Below are 14,649 nucleotides of genomic sequence, written 5' to 3'. Positions count from 1 at the left end.
ACGCCCCCTGGCAACCCAAGGGGAGGCCCTGGTATCTGGAATTTATTTTCCTTCTACAATTGAAACTTTGTAGCCTGGAGCGGAGTCAAGCCTGCTGCTCCCTCCGGGGTGGCAGCCATCTCTGTGGCAGTTAATTCACCTTCTACAATTGAAACTTTGTAGCCTTAAGCGGGTGAGCCCGGCCAGGGTGTGCGGAAAGCTTTGCTTCCACTGTTGCCGCCGGCAACCCTGGCCTGCTCTCTCAAGCTCCATTCTGCCGCCCTTTGTTTGAATTTGCTTACCTTCTATAATTGAAACTTTGTAGCTTGAGTGGAGGCTTAGGCCTGCAACGGCTATGGAAAGCTTGGCTTGCTCTGTTACCTGGGAAACCTTGCTCACTGTGGCTGTAGCCATCTTGGATTGGGGTTAATTTGCATACTCGCCCTGATTGGCTGGTGGGCGTGGCTTGGCTGGTGGGCGTGGCTTATGTAGCGGAGTGATGGTTAATTTGCATATTACCATTTTATTAGAGAGGATAGCCAAAATTCAGGTGATGGAACTTCAACTGATCTTTAGTACTTTTTAGTTCATAGCAGCATCCTATATAATAAAAGGCTAATATGCAAATTGTCCCCATGGGTGGGAGTTCGACTGATGGGGAATTAGACGTGCACTGACCACCAGGGAGCGTCGCAGAACATGGCGGGTGGCAGTGGAGGCACTGTCGGCCCCGATGGGCCCCGATGAGAGCAGGACCGTGGAGCAGGTGAGCAGGTGGTGCCAGGCCAAGGCGGGTGCAAGCAAAGGCCGATTGCCCTGCCGGTCACCCCACAGATGGCGACTGGTGGAGGAGGTGGCAGGGGGCGGGGCCAGCCAGTGGGCGGCACCAGGCCAAGACGGGTGTGAACAGGGGCCCAGATCACCCCACTGGTCACCCCACAGATCAGCCCTGATCGCCAGCCGGGCTTGGGACCCTACCTGTGCACAAATTCAGGCCTCTAGTCTCTCTATATAAAAGGCTAATATGCTAAGTGTCCGACCAGAAATGGTCGCTGTGGGCGCCAGATAATGATGTCACGTAGCAACACCTGGCTTCCTCTCCCTAGTGACTAGCCTTCTTGTCAGCCCAGGAACATGACTTGCTTTATAGCCAGGTGCAAACATTTTACACTTTAACCAAATGTCTGTGAAGCGTTTTCCCATGCCTCATCTCATTCAATCCTCACAAAAGTCCTGGAGTAGGTAGATAGGAGACTCGGTGGAATCCTATTTTCTTTCCATTAGCCGGAAAACAGAGATTTAGAAAGCTTAGAAACTTGACCCTAATTTCCTTTCAATGTGCACAAATCCATGCACTGGGCCACTAGTTATTTATAACAGCTAAGACAGGTAAACAACCTAAGTAAGTGTCCATCAACAGATGAATGGATAAAGAAAATGTGGGGTGTACATGGTAGAATATTATTCAGCCATACAAAAAAAAGGAAATCCTATCACTGGCAATAACATGAATGAAACTTGAGGGCATTATGCTAAGTGAAATAAGTCAGACATAGAAAGATAAATTCTATGTGATCTTACTTACATGTGAAAATATTTTTAAAAATTACAGAAACAGAGAACAGATTGGTGGTTATCAGAAGCAGGGGTACAGGGTGGGGAAATATGGGTGAAGGTGTCCAAAAAGCACAAACTTCCACTTATAAGATGCATAGCTCCAGGGATATAATTATTCAGTGTGGTGACTGTAGTCAAAAATACTGTATTATGTATTTGAAAGTTGCTAAGAGAGTAGATTTGAAAAGTTCTCATCACAAACACACACACAAATATCTATGTGAGGTAATGAATGTTAATTAAACTAGGGTAATCATTTCACAATGTATACATATATCAAATTATGCTATTTACCTTAAATTTATACAATGTCATATATCAATTATATATCAATACAATTTGTGGGAGGAAGAAGACAAAATCATCTACCTTGGAATTCAAACTACAAGAGGTTCAGAAAGAAAAGGATATTCTTTGGATGGATTTGGTGGTTAGGTTTGGCCATGTTGGAGAGAGAACGGTTGGGTTGTTGTAGAGTAGGAAAATGAATTGCAGTGGCAGAGAATGTAGGTTACCCTCTGGATAGATTGGGAATAAAAGGGAAGTGGGAAAAAGAACATTGGCGTAAGAAAGATTTTACTGAAGATACTAAAGCAAAGGGTAAGTAAATGGAAGAGAAATAGCTGAGCAAAACCCTTCAGAGGTGAAATCAGATGATAAGGTTGGTCTTCCAATGTAGATGTAGTGGACAAAATTTGGAGTAAATGCTGTGGGAAATGATGTAGGAGGCAATGAGAATACAAAGGACTGCCGAGTAAAAAGTACTAAAGTTCAATTGAAGTTTCATCACCTGAATTTTGGTTGGGGTCCATTTTCTTGGTTCCATGTGTTGTTCTCCCCCCCCCCCACCCCCACTCCCACCCCACCCCCAGTAATGTCTGGGAACCCAGGAAAACAAAGAACTGTGGGTTACATCTCAGCATTAGGAATTCCCATTGCTGGGATGATGGGTGGTCTAGGATTCCAAAAAGGCAGTGTGGCCAGTAAGAGCAAACCGGACGCAAGCAAGACACGGAGGTGAGATCGAAGCTGCAGTGGCTGGGTAGCAATTTCAGGGAAGCTGGGGAGAGGTTGATTGTGGGAAGAAGAGTCAACCGTGAAGGCAGAACCCAGGAAAAATAAAATAGGTCTATCTATCCGCAGGGCAACACTCTTAGAAAAATGTCTAGGAGAAGAAAATAAAATGAAGTAGCAGAGGTACACAGGATTATTGTTGGGGGAAAGGTGAAGAATAAGAAATTAAATAGTGAATTAGTGGAAATTAAGAGGAAAACGGACATGGGACTATACTGGCAAGGACAGATATGAAGATCTGGCATGAAGATCAAGAGATTGGGGGAGAAATGATTAGAGCACGTGGAACACCCAGGTAGTTTCTGGCTAAGTTGTGAGGGACTGTGGTTCAATTGGAAAACTGGGGGTGGGATCCGCATTTCTATCTCAGTCACGTAGGGCTCAGAAAATTGCAGACTTAATGTCACATAACTTGACTTTTAGAAAACAGGCCAGGCAAGTAGGAAGCACAACCGTGTAGGTCTGAGTGTGAAAATAAAGGGGGAAGATTGGTGGTCCCTTCATAAGGGATCTCTCAGAACGTTCAGCTATGGGGTCACCAATTCCCAAACTGTGGAAAGCAGATGCATGGTGACACAGAACAAGACCCAAGCTCACGTCCTAGTGCCAATGGTCGCCGGTGGAGCTGCCGGAAGAAAGGAGGCGGGAAGATGGATTTCTTCCTTCCAAAAGAGACGCTTTGCCCTAAATTTTCCCAGCAGGAATAAAGCTCTGGGACTCCCCATTCACTTAAATGGATTGGTGAAAGCTAGGCTAGGGAGACTCGTTTCTCCTTTATGGGCAACCTAAAAAAGAAATCACTTCCTGTTTTATCCCAGCACTGGGCAGTAGCACTCTTCGAGTCAAGGTACTATTCCATTTCAACCCTTCATTTTCAGTCATCAATACCTCTCTTGATATGTTCCTTTGGGGTTGAAATTCACCAGGTTTGGTTTGGACAATGAGACAGATGAATTGGTAAGATACAGTATAAGCAGCCAGAAACTGGCCAAACTGGGGGGTGTGAGCAAGGCAAGAATTTGCTAGGGCCTCTTATAACCCTCGCACCAGCTGGCTGAGTGGGCCCAACCTTTCTGAGTTTTAATTTCATCATTCCTAAGGTAGAGCTCCATGCTCTCTTACAACAATAAATATTGTTAGGAGTGAACAATCCTTGGAAGTTAGAACTGTGCTGTAGCGTGTTGGATTTAAATTCTAATCCCTAAAAGCGGCCGTAATCTTGACAAGTCATTAAACTTCTGTCTTAGAATTCTTATCTGTAAATTGAAGGGGGTTCCTTCTAACCCTAAAACTTAGGTACAGTATAGGTTTATCAAGAGCTAAGGGAACAAAATCATTTTGAAAGTGGAGTTTACAGGTGAAATAGACTAGAGGCAAACTTAAATAACAGATGCTGTGATTAGCTGAAGAACTAAGAAGCTATCCTTATATCATCCATGTTTGATCTGTGTTTATTATTATTATGAGAAGCAAATTTCAGAAAGCAAAAAATATAAAACTGCCTGGCCAGAGTGGCTCAGTGGTTGAACATCGACCCATGAACCAGGAGGTCACGGTTCGATTCCCAGTCTGGGCACAAGCTGGGTTGCAGGCTCGATCCCCAGTAGGGGGCATGCAGGAGGCAGCCGATCAATTATTCTCTCTCATCATTGACGTTTCTGTCTTTCTCTCCCTCTCCTTTCCTCTCTCTGAAATCAATAAAAACATTAAAAAAATTTCAGGTCTCTTTATTGTTAAAGCCTTCATTTTTCTTTTTATTGATTAAGGTATTACAAATGTGTCCTTATTCCCCCATTGGTCCCCCACCCCCCGCTCATGCCCTCACCCCCCTAGTGTCTGTGTCCATTGGTTATGCTTATATGCATGCATACAAGTCCTTTGGTTGATCTCTCCCCCTAACCCCATCGTCCCCTACCTTCCCTCTGAGTTTTGAACATCTGATGGATGCTTCTCTGTCTCTGGATCTGTTTTTGTTCATTAATTTATATTGTTCATTATATTTCACAGATGAGTGAGATCATGTGATATTAATCTTTCTCTGACTGACGTATTTCGCTTAGCATAATGCTCTCTAATTCCATCCATGCTTTTACGAATGGTAGGTGTTCCTTCCTTTTTTCAGCAGCGTAGTATTCCATTGTGTAGATGTACCACAGTTTTCTAATCCACTCATCTGCTGATGGGCACCTAGGCTGTTTCCAAATCTGAGCTATTATAATTTTGCTGCTATGAACATAGGGGTACATATAACCTTTCTGATTGGTGTTTCTGGTTTCTTGGGATATATTCCTAGAAGTGGGATCACTGGGTCAAATGGGAGTTCCATTTTTAGTTTTTTGAGGAAACTCCATACTGTTCTCCACAGTGGCTGCACCAGTCTGCATTCCCACCAGCAGTGCACTAGGGTTCCCTTTTCTCCGCATCCTCGCCAACACTTGTCGTTTGTTGCTTTGTTGATGATAGCCATTCTGACAGGTGTGAGATGGTATCTCATTGTCGTTTTGATTTGCATCTCTCAGATGATGAGTGACTTTGAGCATGTTTTCATGTCTTTTGGCCTTCCTTGTGTCCTCTTTTGAAAATTATCTATTTAGGTCCATTGCCCACTTTTTGATTGGATTGTTTATCTTCCTTTTGTTAAGTTGTATGAGTTCCCTGTAGATGTTGGAGATTAAACCTTTATCAGTGATAACATTGGCAAATATGTTCTCCCATGCAGTGGGCTTTCTTGTTGTTTTGTTGATGGTTTCTTTTGCTGTGCAGAAGCTTTTATTTTGATGTAGTCCCTTTTATTTATTTTCTCTTTAGTTTCCATTGCCTTAGGAGCTGTATCAGTGAAGATATTGCTTCAGCATATGTCTGAGATTTTGCTGCCTGTGAATTCCTCTAAGATTTTTATGGTTTCCCATCTTACGTTTAAGTCCTTTATCGATTTTGAGTTTATTTTTGTGTATGGTGTAAGTTGGTGGTCTAGTTCCTTTTTTTTTTTTTTTTTTTTTTGCATGCATCTGTCCAATTTTTCCAACACCATTTATTGAAGAGACTGTCTTGACTCCATTGTATGCTCTTGCCTCCTTTGTTGAATATTAATTGGGCATAGTGGTTTGGGTTGATTTTTGGGTTCTCTATTCTATTCCATTGATCTATATGTCTGCTCTTGTGCCAGTACCAGGCAGTTTTGAGAACAGTGGCTTTGTAATACAGTTTGATATCTGGTACTGAGATCCCTCCTACTTTGTTCTTCTTTCTCAGGATTGCTGCAGCTATTCGGGGTCTTTTTTTATTCCAGATGAATTTTTGGAGAGTTCATTCTAAGTCTGTGAAATATGCTGTTGGTATTTTAATGGGGATTGCATTGAATCTGTAGCCTGCTTTGGGTAGTATGGATATTTTAATGATGTTGATTCTACCAATCCATGAACATGGTATGTTCTTCCATCTATTTATGTCTTCCTCTGTCTCTTTTTCAGTGTCCTGTAGTTTTCTGAGTACAGGTCTTTTACCTCCTTAGTTAAGTTTATTCCTAAGTATCTTAATTTTTTTTTGGTGAAATGGTAAATGGGATTGTTTTTTAATCTCTCTTTCTGTAACTTCTTCTTTTTTTTTTTTTTTAAATCCTCACCTGAGGACATGCTTATAGAGAGGAAGGGAGAAAGACAGAAAGAGAAACATCAATGTGTATGCTCCTTGACTGGGGATCAAACCCACAACCAGGTTTGTGCCCTGACCGGGAATCCTACAGCAACCTTTTGATGCATGGGAGGATGCTCAACCGAGCCACTCCTGCCTGGCAAAAAAGCCTTCATTTTTTTATAGAAGTTTCATCATTTGGATTAAAAATGACTTATCTTATAATTTCTAGAGTAGCAGAAACAGTTTGAAGCTTTTGTTTGTAGGATTCTTTAAAAAATGATTTCCGTATTTTCCATTAGTATTTTTGTATGTACAGTACGCTTGATCCTTAAACAGCAAAATAGAATTCTTTCTCAAATGTAAATGTAAGGAAATTGGGAAATTCAAGGGACAAATATTTTAGTAAAATCGATAAGTATTTGATAAAATAATTCATATTTTAGAACACACTTCAATTTCATGAACAATGTAGCTAAATTATCATTACTATGGAGATCTTAATCATTAGATTCCATGACTTTAGCATGCTTGATATTATTGCCCTTTTACCATAGTGCTTCACATTTTTTTAAAATTATTTTTATTGATTTTAGAGAGGAAGGGAGAGGGATAGAGACAGAAACATCAATGATGAGAATCATTGATCAGCTGCCTCCTGCACGCCCCCTACTGGGGATCGAGCCTGCAACCCAGGCATGTGCCCTTGGCCGGAATTCAACCTGGGACCCTTCAGTCGGTAGGCCGACGCTCTATCCACTGAGCCAAACTGGCTAAGGCCATAGTGCTTCACATTTAATATTCATTTACATTTTTCTTGTGGCTCAGTACATAATTTTGAACTTTGACACATACATAGTGGAGTGAGGGTGCAATGCCTAGTAAAATGGTTAAGATGTTTTGCATGGGCGTTATTGTTATAATGAGCTCGTTTTTGAGTTTTTGGAGTAAAGGTGATCTGGTCTAAAATACCCAGCCCAGAGCTTATTGTAGCAGTGTTATTTCCTTACAGCCACAGTCTATGAATCCCTTCTTTCCACCGGCATTAGCAATCCCAATGTTTCTTGGCTTTTGTTGTCTTTTCATATCCTGACTTTTTCCTTCCACCTTCTTTTACAGAGGTTTCTTACCTATGTTACACTAAATGTTTTACTGCCAAAAATTGACCCCCAACAAAGCATTTTTATTTTAATTACTTCCCATTTGGAATCCTTCAGTTGATCTTAGATTTATATTGTTTACACCTACTACTGTGTTTCTGTCTGCATTTATGTCCTCAGTCATAATGGAAGACAGAGAAGATCTTGCTATGGAAAAAGTTTTTCAGAAGATCGAAGCGAGGGAGACATTTCATAGATACCTATTTGACCAGTTAAAGAGTTTTAAATGGTTTCCCAAGCTTTTTTGTCACTTAGGGCTCTCCTGTATCATGCTTTACAGCCAGTACCATTCGTTCAAAGACTGCTCCGAGGGAGACTTGCTATTTTATACACAGGGAAATTGACACAGGAATAAGTAGCCTGGTTAAAACCGTGGTGACAGAAGCAAAACCAGAAGGAAATTTATCTCCTTCCCTTGGCCATGTTGCCTCCATCTATCTTCGGGGAGAATAGGCGAGTCCATGGTAAGACAGGCAGTCTTCACTCAGCGGATTCCAAAAAGCCAGTGCACAGAGTTGCAGAAGCATCTTGCGTGAGACTCTCCGAATACAGAGGTGTCACCGCAGTTCCGGGCGGGGGGCTGTGGAGCAGATGGGTCTGTAGTAACGGTGGGTCAGGGCAGCAGCACGGGCCACGAAGATAAGACAGTAGCCAGACTGGGCTTTATGCACCATGATGCTGTCATTTTTCCGGCTGAGAAAAAGTGCAATCCAATGGGTTACCTTCTCGCCTCGCAGGGGGCAGTGCGGGGATGCCCGGGCTTGGAGCTCTCCAGAACGGAGGCCTTCCCAAAAATCTGGGGCGCGATGCTGCGATTAAAAGGCGGTAGTGCAGCGACTGGAGGGTTTGGGCAGAAGGTCCCCTATGGGCACTCGGTAGCGAGGCGTGAGCGAGGCTGGGCCGGGCGGGATCTGGGAGACCCCGCAGGAGCCACCTGCAGGACCCCGGCGGGAATCTGCTTGAAGGGCGTGGAGGAGAGTGCACCCCTGGAATGGGGCCTGCTCCCCAGGAGGAGAGAAAGCCAGCACAGCAAAGGCAGTGCCGAGATTGAGGGGTGACGAGTAGGGACCAGAGGGGGGACGGGGAAGGGTGACATTGCATCCTGGAGGTGTGTGTGGGGGGGCAGCCTTGGGAGGGCAGCGGGCGGCGGGCAGGCGCGAGGAAGAGACCCCTTTCCGGTTCTTCCAATTGGTTTCTGTCAAAGATGGCCAAATTCCACGCTGCCCTTCCCCCTCCCGCCTTCCCAGTCCCCTAGGTTTGCTCTCCGTGCTGCGGGCGGCGGGCGGGGGTTCCGGGTGAGTGTGTGCGAGGGAGGAAGGTGCGGGAAAGAAGAGGCCCCCTCCCTGGCCGCAGCTCCCACCCCGCCGGCCCTGGGGGAGGTTCTTTGAGTTAAGAAAGGGCTCTGCCGCTTTAAGGTGGGGAGTAGGCGTCACCGCTGGCTGTTGACTTACTGGGGAGGGAAGCAGTGGGCGTGGCCATGCAAAGCAGGAGGCGGTGCCAGCAGTGGGCGGTCCCCTAGTAAAATAGTGGGCGAGGGGCGGGGCCATGTGGTGGGCGGGGCGAGGGGCGGGGCCTCTCCGGGAAGGCGGGGGAGGGGACGAGGAGCGGTCGGGTTGGTACCATCGCGCGCGTGCCGGGAGGGGACGGGTGACATTCCCTTAGATGGGGGCGGGCCTTCCCGGCGGCTTGGCCGGGCTGCGGCGGGCGGGGCGGCCCCTTCCCTCTCCGGCGGGACGTCGCGGCCGGGGGGAGGGGCCCCGCTCCGCTCGCGTCCGAGGCGGGGCGGGCGGTGCATTTCGTGGCGCGGAGCGGCCGGGGGAGGGCCGAGGGGAGGGAAGGGGCGGGACCGGGAGGGGAGCCGGAAAGGGGGAGGCGCCGGCGGACAATGGAGCCTATGTGTGTCTGCGGGAGTGGGACGGCGCCGCCGCCGCCGGGGGGAGACGCTGCGCCGCTGCTGGCCCCGGCCCCGGCCCCCCGGGGCTGAGAGCCGCCCGGGCCGCAGCCCCCGCCCCGCCCGCCGCGCTCCCCTCCCCCACTCCCGCTCGGGGGTAAGTGGCGCCTCGGGGGGAGGAGGGGTGGGAAGGACCGGAGTCCCGGGGGGTGGGGGTGGGGGTCGGGGAGCCGGTCCGTGTCCGCGTGTTTTGAGCCGGTTTGGGGGCCGGGGCAGCCGCGGCCGCGGAAAGCCGCGGGCGGGGGAGGGGAGAGAGAAGGCGGGGGGCGAGGGTGCAGATTTGGGGAGTTGAGTGGAGAAATCTGGGTGGGGAGGTGGGGGCGTCCTCTGCCCGGAGCTCGCCGCGCGGTGCGGAGAGACGGAGGCTTCTTGATTTTTGAGGTTTGTCCCAAGCGGTGCTTGGAGGGGCTGAGTGGGGTGGGACGGTCCCGGGGTCCCGGGGTCCCGGGGTGAAGGGGCGGGAGGGGGAGGTGGAGACCTAAGGCAGGGAATTCTGGTTGAGGCTGGTTGGGTCTGTAAGCCCCCGAGGGCGGGTGGAGCGGCCGGGGACCGGGCGGGCCGGGGACTTGTTGAAGGTGTGGAAAGTGAAAGCTGAGGACGCCGAGGGCTGGAGGCTCCGGCAGGTGAGGTGACGTGTGGGTCAGGGAGTCATGGTGGGGGTCGTGGGCACACCGGTGACTTCCAAAGTGGAGCCCCGGTCATGGAGCTCTGAAAGTTGCCAAGGCTATTAAGATGTCACCGGTCAGGGTTGGGGGGCCTGGTGCAATGGGGATCTCCTTAGGAACACAAAGCAGGTTGTGATGTTCGGAGGGAAGAGCCGGGGCCTGTGCTGGTGCTGCTGGGGGCCTGCGGGGAGGCTCCCCGGCCTGAAGTCTGTTGTCCAGGAGCCCTGGCCGGTGATGGAGAGGGGAGTCTAAATGGTAGCCCATGTGGGGACCCGGAAGTCATTGGACAGAGCAGTGGACAGCTGTCTCTGGGTGGGGAGAGACTCTGAGGTGGGAATGTTCGGCTTTGGTTCAGGCAGAGGTGGGTAGGTCCCTGCCGGTGACTGTAGTGGGGAAATGATGGAGTGGCTATGGAAAGAGTTACATTTGATCAGTGGCATGTGGTCAAGTATTTAACATTTGATATATTCAAGAATTAAGTGTTCATTCTTAGGCCAGAGAGTTGGACGCCCGCATTGTGATGAATCAGATTTAGCAGGTGGGAAGGATAAGTAGTGAAATAATTGAGAGATGGGGGTGGTGGGGGGAGAGATTGGTGGGTTAAGAACCTTTGATGGTCCTGTTGATTTTTTTTTTGAACTGGATACTATTAATTTGGGAAGTTTTAGCAAGACATTAATGTTAGTGTAAATAATGTTATGGTCCTATAACTATAAATTTAAGAAAGACCTCTTTCCTAACTATTGAAAAAGACCCACACTATTAAAGACAGAGATGGATCAATAAAAGAAGGGAATGCTTAGATGGCATAAGGATGCTTTGAGGAATGGGAATTCTCTGTTAGCTGGTGGTGTGGATAAGAAGGGACAATGTAATGCAAAGCTGAAACCGTTGGCATTGCATCCATAGCTGTAGGACCTGGGCACCAATGGCATTGAGCTGTTGGAGTATTACTTTGTGGTAACGGTTTTGAGTGTAAGATGATAATAGTTCCATAAGATATGGTAGGTAGATAAGACGGTGATTGACTAAGATGAAGGAACAGTCTTCATACTGTTCTCTTCATATAAGGCAGTTTGTATGTGATTTGGATTCTGAGCTAAGGATTCCTGACCTGGATGCTTAGATGACCAGCACTAGTGAACAAGTACTTATGTGCATTGGAATTTACTCTATGGGCTGTTCCCCCTCGCCTTCAGGAGTTGCCTGCGCCTTCGAATCAAAAGCAAATGCTCTCTGGCTTGTGGGGGGGGGGCGGGGGGGGGGGGAGGAGTACAGAGGTTTCACAGGCATTATAATAGCCACGTATTTGATCGCTGTGAGTTGGTACAGTGGTTATAGTAATCAGGAAGCTGGCTCTCCCATTGGCTTCTGTGTGGCTTTGAACAAATCTCATTTATTCACCGGTTTTCCCATTTACGATGTGGTGATACCCCTGCCCAGACCACTCGTAACGCATTGCCGTGCTTAACAAGTTAGTGCCTGTCTGCAAAGTGCTTTGAGCACTGCTGAGAATGGGAGATTATGTATTATATAGCTCTCAACCTCCTCACCTCTCAAAACTGTCTCAGGAACAGACCAAACTCAGCTTTCGTAGCAGTTATTAGCACACTTGATTAAGGAACAAAACTGAGTAGCTTATACATCTATCTTGTGTCTGGGTTTTGTTTTTTATTAGTTTTCCCCTTTCGGTGGCAAGACAGAAATGGTGATGACAGTTGTAGAAATGTAAGCAGAGGTCCCGTGGGAGAGCGGAATAGACACTCTGAGAGCTAGCTAGCCTGAGGCTGGACCAGCCCTAAGTCTGTGTGACCTTGGCCGTGTTTCTCGGCTTCCTGGTGCCTTCATTTTCTTCCAGTGTGAGAGAATGCTGGTGGGATGGCTTACCTGTCTGCCTTGGTGACTATGATGTTAGGGCTTATAGAAACTTTATTTGCTCCGGATCAGGGGTTCTTAACATCGATGCCCCATGTATCTCTTGGCGATCTAATGAATCGTTAGGACCCCTTCTGAGAGTCATGTTTTTTTAAATGCCTAAGCAGAATCACAAATGACACGGAAACAGTAAAATGTTAAACAATTGTGGTAGTCGTTTATATGCTTCTTTATGACGCATTCAATAGCAAAAAGCAGCTACAGGTCTAAAATACCATAATTCTGCAATAGCGATCAGTGTACATACTCCGTGGCCATGTCTGCAGGGGCCGTATGTGATGTGAAAGTGTCTTTGTGGTTTCTCTCCGTGTCACAGTCACAGGATTGCTGATGCTCCCGCCAGTTGTCACCCACGTTCACAATTGAGGGCAGCGCTAACTTTTACTCAGCGGTTAGTGGCTATGAAGATGCAAGTTTCCCCAGCAAGTTCACAGTTGCCCCTCCCCCCTCCCCTAGCCTCTCCACAGACCCCTTGGGAGGCAGTAGATCCTCAGAGTAAGAATTCCTGCTCTAGACCAACTGACTTTCGAAAATCAAATTGTCTTATGGCCACTTGCATCCTGAGCTTTGCGATATTTTCTCAGCATCTCCGCCGTGCTAAGAACCAGGGCCTAGAGAAGATATAAAATAAAAGGCCATTTTGCACCCAGTGGTGACTGTTCTTGGTTGTGGAGAAAGTAAAAAACAATGATTAGAAGGAGGCTTTGGAGTCTGGCGGATTCTGCTGTTTCTGAACTTCCCAAGTCTCCGCGGGGATGGATGTGGGCCCCAGGGCTCCCACTTACGCTGTGAGTTTTAGTGGCTTTGCCTTCCTTCCCATTTTTGACCCAGAGCGAGTCATTTTCTTCCAGACATTGTTTTGGCTTCAGCACCTCGGGGAGTGGGGGTCCTCTTTGAAATTGGTGTGAATTGGGATATGAACTTTTCCCTCCTTCTCATCCCTGTAGGCCTGAACGTGGGACTAACGGGGTCACTCCACTTGGACCGACACTTCTTACCTGTGTGGGAAGCAGAGCTCATTGGGAAGCTCCGGGCCCCGATGTAGAAGAGCAAGCGGCTTGGACCTCTTGAAGGTAAAGAGCCTGGTGATGCGCCCATCGCGCCTGGGGTTTGATCTCCGTGGGTTGTACTGTTGTGTCTTTTCCTGCAGGGTCTCTTGTAAGATAAAACTGCATTTGTTTGTTTATTATTGTAGCAGTCCTCAGGGCAGAGGGCACGAGGTTAAATGTCAGTCAGAACTGCCGGTGCAGTGGCCTTATACTTCTCTGTGAGCAGGGACTTCTGCAGCAACGCGCCTCATCGGAGCGGCTGGGTGTGTGTGGGGGGGGGGGGGGGGGGAGTTAAAGCAGGTGTTTGTCCTGTCGCCCTGGTTGGTGTGACTTTGAGGCCCGGGCTCATTAGGGCTCCACCAGCACCGGTTGAGTTTCTGCTGGGGGCTGGGGGCTGAGGATGAGCCTCCTTTCCGGGGGCCCCTGCCTGCACATGCAGGGACACCGTTTATCCGTGTGTGACAGTGTGTGAGCATCACACTGCGGGCCACGGAGCACGTGCCTGGGGGAGTGGGGAACCAAAGAAACTTTCAAGGCGAACAGGAACATTTGTGCTGAAATGTTACTCTGGGTAGCTGTTATTTTAAACGACGGTAGTTGAAAGTTATTCATTTATTTATTTATTTTTATTATCATTTTTTGTTGTTGTTGTTAATCCTCACCTGAGGATATTTCCATTGCTTTTCAAAGAGAGTGGAAGGAGGGGAGGGAGGGAGGGGGAGAGAAAGAGAGGGAGAGCAAAAGTGATAGAGAGAGAGAGAGAGAGAGAGAGAGAGAGAGAGAGAGAGAGGAAGAAAAAGAAATGTCAATGTGAGAGAGACACACTGACTGGTTGCCTCCCACACATGCCCCTACTGGGAGCGGGGAGCCTGCCCACAACCTAGGTACGTGCCCTTGACCGTGCCCTTGACTGCGAATCAAACCCAAGACCCTTTGGTACTTGGGCTGACACTAACCATTTGGCACACCGGCCAGGGCTGAAATTCAATTTTGAGTGCTTAAATTTTGTCAAAACGCTTTAGCTTGATACACATTTTTATTTGCTTGCTTAAAGTTTGTTAGCTTCAAGGACGATAGATGTGCGTTTCCCCCCTGTGAGTTTGAGAACAAATATTAGTATTTTGTTTGCACCAAGGTTTTCTGTACATGCCCGTAGTACAGTTTTCTTTTTGCCACACGTTGGAAAGCTTGGTTCTTCCTATTGTGTACTTTTTCTGAGAAGAAGCCTTTTAGCAGTTGGCGTGCCAGAAGTTAAGGAGCGAGGAATGGAATCCTGAGGCCTGTTAGTCCCACATTCTGAGTTTGATACTATGCCTTTTATGGAGCAATGATCACAGCCTAGAAAAGTTTGTTAAACAGGACGTAGTTGTAATAAACTTGATTTCTTAGAGCAGGAAAGTGGGAAAGGGTCATTGGAAGAGTTGAAATTGGAATCGTAGCGGTGATTCTGGCCTGGGTCCGGTTAATTTGTGAATTTACTTATGACTTGTGGCAACCTGTAGGGTCTCTTTCAAAGTTTCCGAAATAATTTGGCCTTAGGACACTCTGGAACTTGGTTCTTCCTTGCAGTTTGAAAACGATCCATTGTG

At 47.5% G+C, this 14,649-nt stretch overlaps 1 protein-coding gene across 5 annotated transcripts in view; it reads left to right on the top strand.

Moving 5' to 3' along the window:
- LOC307093243 (uncharacterized protein) overlaps positions 1-14,649 on the top strand; it is a gene marked incomplete at its 3' end in the record, with an annotated part of 80,612 nt that overhangs the window by 59,868 nt on the left and 6,095 nt on the right. For 3 of the 5 annotated variants that reach the window (XM_079761174.1, XM_079761176.1, XM_079761172.1), the window contains exon 2: positions 12,959-13,084. Of the gene's footprint in view, positions 1-9,333; positions 9,509-9,773; positions 9,793-12,958; positions 13,085-14,649 lie in introns of those variants that run through there. The other 2 variants (XM_079761173.1, XM_079761175.1) reach the window with 2 other exon arrangements.

Source organism: Cnephaeus nilssonii (assembly GCF_951640355.1).
Source record: "Cnephaeus nilssonii genome assembly, chromosome: 21".
Taxonomy (NCBI): Eukaryota; Metazoa; Chordata; class Mammalia; order Chiroptera; family Vespertilionidae; genus Cnephaeus; species Cnephaeus nilssonii.
This window is presented reverse-complemented; position numbering and strand designations above follow the sequence as displayed.